The following is a 5,000-nucleotide window of genomic DNA, read 5'->3' as shown; positions in this document are numbered from 1 at the left end:
TATGTGTGTGGAACTATATACTTGTTCATATCGGTTAACCTAAGTATAGGTCGTATCTTAAATTACTATAGACTTTCACCCATTTCTGCGATTGTCCTTGCTACATCTCTGATCTCGAAAACTTCCTCTGCATAGAGTTTTAGCGCAGTGTAATTTTCTTCGTTTTCCACCAACATTCGCTTCGAGTTGAACACATTATGTCCCACAACATTTTTAAGTCTGTGTCTTTGTTCCTCGTAATTTCTACATACATAGAGGATATGGTCTATGTCTTCCTCCTCTCCACAGGTGCAGGTAGGATCCGTTTCAATTTTTAATTCCCATAGTTTCTTCTTTAACCCGTGTCCAGTAAGGAGACAGGTGAGTGAAAAGGGTGGTGTTTTCGTTTTAGTCCATCCGGTACGCCAGTGAGAGACCTGTTGAGACCATTTGTACATGTCTCTTCCCTTGTCTGAGGACTCCCACCTTGTCTGCCATTCTGCTTGTAGTAGGGATTCTATGGCCTTGGTTTGATTTATCCCTGGTGTTTGTGTGTCAGGCACAGTAAATCCTGCTACACTTCCACCAATACCATGTCTTGTGTGGTAGGTAAGAGCTGCCCTAATGACTTCCAGGTCCAGTGGTAAGCAACCTGCAAGCACCTGCAGGGCTTCATTAGATACTGTTCTGCATGCCCTCGTCATTTGTAGCAGAAAAGGTCTCTGTATTGCAAATAGGATCCTTTGGATGTATCTGTTGTTTGCTCTATCCCCCCATGCTGCAGCACCGTATCGACATATTGAGAGGCAAAGACCGCTGTATATTAATTTCAGGGACTGTCGTTTGAGACCCCATTCTGTTCTCGTCACTCTTACTAGTGCGCCTGAGATTGCACCAAGTTTCTGTTGCAGTCTTCTTGCATGTTGGGTGAAGGACAGTTTTTCATCGAGGGTGACTCCCAGATACGTGAATTCAGAGACAAACCTGATATTCTGTCCTTCAAATTTTATTTGTGGGGGCCTTTCTCTATCAAAATGACCTTTTAGTGTCATAGCTACAGTCTTGGGTCTGGAGATCTGTAGCTTATTTCTTTTGGCCCATTCCCCAATTGTTTCAATGGCTTGTGATCCTTTCTCCTCAAGTTGCTTCCTACTGTTGCCTTTTATCACGATGGCGAGGTCGTCGGCATATGCCACCTTCATCCATTTATCTCCATCATCTTCCTTCACTATTTCATCAAACACAAGGTTCCATAGGAAGGGGCCACAGATGGAGCCCTGGGGGCAGCCTTTCGTGATAACCTTCTCAGTTGTGCCAGCACTGGTTTCTACCATGGCTTTGCGGTGTCTAAGATAGCTTCCCATAAGGTGGTAAATGTTTTGTGGGCAGTCCATTTCTCTTAGGCGCCTCATTATGCTTGGCCACCATAGGTTGTCAAAGGCTCCTGCTATGTCCACAAAGATGACCATGACGTATTTTTCTTCACATTGGGTGGTGTTTAAGACTTGCCGGATTGCCATCTCTGTGGAGGCACCTTGCCTGAAGCCAAACTGGTTTGGAGCTTTGAGGCCTGACTTCTCATACTGTTCCTCGAGGCGGCCAACAATCAGCCGTTCCAGCACCTTGCCTAGTATGGCAAGCAAGCAGATGGGACGGTACGACTTTGGTTCATCCCTTGGCTTCTCCTCCGATTTCAGCAGTATGCATACTCTTCCTACTTTCCATGCTTCCGGTACTGTTTGTTCCCTTAGGCAGGAGTTGAATATGTCCATTAGTATGTCAGGGTGTGTATGCCATATCCTTTTGATTATTTTGTCATCGATGCCATCTGGGCCAGTGGCTTTCTTTGGTTTGCAAGCTTTGATGGCTGCAGCAATTTCTTCACGTGTGAATTCAGGTGAAGTGACTGAGTTGTCATAGTTTTTGTTTCCTTCTTTTACTGCATCCTGGTCAGCTGTGTCCTCCTCTGGATTGTCATCTGGTAGCAAGGATTTTAGCAGGTGTTCTACGGTCTCCTTCCATGTTAAGGTGTGAGTCTGGTCGTGAAGTTTTATATTACTAAGTACATTATCAGTGCCACGTTTTGGTCTGAGTATTTCCTGTGCTACTTGCCAGGGATTGTTGCTTTTGTCACAGTCTGTTACCCATTTTTTCCAAGTGTGTTCCTTGGCATTTGTTATTTGTTTTGTATATTCATTTCTCTTCCTGTTGTAGTTCCTTTTGGCTGCCTCAGTCTCGGCCTCATCCCCATTCTTGCGTGCTTGTTGTAGGTTTCGTCGAGCAGTAGTTGTGTCGCGTCGAAGCTGTGTGAGGGTGTCATTCCACCAAGGTACGGAATCCTGCAGCTGTGTCCTTTTCTTCATGGATCTGTGGCAGCTTAAATTTATTGCTTCCTCCAGGCGCTTCACTTTTCCAGCTACGCTCATTTCCGCACTGTTCATTTGATTGGCTATTTCACCTGCAAAACATTGGTCAAATATTGGCCATTTTGCTTTGTGTGTGTTGTATTTTCCTTGTTTTGTTGCCTGTCTCGTTCTTTGTGGAGGTAGCACAGTGTAAGATATTGCTCTATGGTCACTGGTTGTCCACTCTTCCTGCACCATCCATTCTGCTACAGTTCTTGCTGCTGTTGCTGTACACAGGGTGAGATCTATGTTGCTTTCGCCATTTGGCCCACTGAAGGTTGTTAGTTGTGAGTCCTTGTTTATTATGACAAGGTTGTGCTGGCTTATGAAGTCCTCCAGTATCCTTCCTTCAGCATCAGTTGTGTTACCATGCCACATTGGGGAGGTTGCATTTGCATCCATCCCTATAATTACATGTTTTCCTGTCAGTTTGTTGATAATTGTTTCTAGTTTTTGTAGGAAGCGGTCAAGAGGTTGGCCATATTGACAGTACATGCTTACGAGGTAGAGTTCTCCAAAGGACCCACTTACACTTGCAACAGCTGTGTGTGCATCACATAGGGTAGTGAGTTGCAGCACATTTAGCTCTTTGGTTCTAATTATTATGGCCGCCTTTGGTGTTCCATGCTGAGGGCTGTGAATGACTCGAAAACTTGGAGGATAACCCTTGATTTTGTCCGCAAATGTGTATGGCTCCTGCACCAGTAGTACATCTACTTTGTCCCCCTCCATTCTTTTCACAAGTTGGCCAGGGACTGTTTTAGACCTCTGGCCGTTTATCTGCAGAAACTTTACTGAGTGTTTTCCCAACTCTCTTGCTTTGTTACCATAGGGTGCTTCTTCATTTCTATTCTTCGCCATATTCGGTTTTTCGGTTTACTAATTCCCTTATTCTTTTATACTCTGGGCAAGTTTGGTCCTGAACTGAGTGGTTGCAATCCCTCTTCCCACGCTTGCAATTCGCACATTGTGGTGGTTGCTCCTTCTTTTCACACTCTTTAAAGCTGTGACCTGGGATTGCACAGTGTCCACAGATGGTTTCCTTACTTGTACACCTTGCTGATGTGTGGCCATATCCCTGACACTTGTAACATCTGCTAATGCTCGTATAGTTTTGCACCCTGTGGGATGTGCAGCTGAGGTATATACGACCTTGTCGGGTTATGTGGTTCCAAGTTTTTGGTGCTACTTCAAGTACCAGGTTTACTACGTCCCTATTTCTTGGTCCACTTTTGAAAACGACTCGGGTACCATTTGTCACTTCCTCTAGTGTCATTCCTATCCTGGAGAGATTTCTTTCGTGCAGTTCGGATTTTAAAGCCTCTTCTTCCATGTCTCTGGGGATATCATACACCATTACCCTAGGATTTCTCTTCTTGGGGTTTGAGAAAATTAGACCTGAACTCCTAAAGTCTTCACACATTTTAATTTTGTCAGCCTCCTCATCGTTTGGAACTTCGATAATGACGCTATTGTCCTTCAAGGTCCTACATTTCGAAACTCTTACATCTCTGAGTGTTGTTTTTATGACCTTTTTCACTGTTTCTTCCACCTGCTTTCCGTCCTTCTGTGACTTTTCGTCTGGCTTTATGACCAAAACCTTGTTTTGGGGTTTTGAGGGTACAGATTGTTTTGGGACTACAGCTGTTGAGGAAACCTTTGCAGCATACGTCTCCTGCACTGGTGCTGTATGGAGGTGGACGTTTTTGAGACACCTTAGTTCTGTTTTTAATCCTATTATTTCTGCCTCATATTTTTTTAATATCTGTTCATACATGGATAATTTGCCCAGGATATATTTTTTTTGCCCATTATTGATTTTGTTTGTTTCATTGAAGAGATATGCTTCCATCTCTTCTCTTATTGTCACCATGTTTTGTGTGTCCTCCTTTGATTTAGTGCTCTCCTCATCCATGCTGATCACTGACTGCCTACCAACCTCATTTGTTGGGGCCATACTGTCTTTTCTAGACCCCATTTTGGTGCACTACTTCGGAGGGTTACGCAAGGCAGTTTATGTTGACCAGTTTCATGTGGTGGTGATTGTGAGGCTCCCACTTTCTCGCATTTATTGGCGCGCTACAGGCGTCTTGCGAGGGGATACTGGGCCGCGCCGTTTACGGCGACAGGTTACCGCCACTTTCTTGTGTTTATTTGACGCGCCACAGGCTCCTGGCGAGGAGATGCTGGGCCGCGCCGCTTACGGCGAGACGCTGCCGCGGGACGCTAGAGTGGTGGCTGCACTCGCTGCGCTGGGGACTAGCCTACCGTTGCCAGCTGGGGACCAGGCTTCCGGCCGCCTGCCTGCAGCAGGGGAGGGCGCGCTCGCGGCTGGTCTGCTGGCGCGCGGCAGCAGAACAAAAGGAATGCGAAGGAATGCGAAGCCTAGTGCCGCCCGCACGCCGTCGCTGCCCCAGAAACACAGAGTCACGTACGGAGGGGTTCATACAGTAATAATCCTACTTCTATTCCTACCCTAGTGCTGCACAGTCTTTTCTCTCAACTGCAGTTTATGTACTGCATCGAAGCTGCCATCAAGTCCAGGGGAGACGCTGTTTACAACATTACTAAAGCTATTTGATTCTTAATACTAAGGCACTGGGGATCTTTTTTTTT

Source organism: Schistocerca serialis, unplaced genomic scaffold (assembly GCF_023864345.2).
Source record: "Schistocerca serialis cubense isolate TAMUIC-IGC-003099 unplaced genomic scaffold, iqSchSeri2.2 HiC_scaffold_1169, whole genome shotgun sequence".
NCBI lineage: Eukaryota > Metazoa > Arthropoda > Insecta > Orthoptera > Acrididae > Schistocerca > Schistocerca serialis.
Note: the sequence above shows the minus strand (reverse complement) of the source record.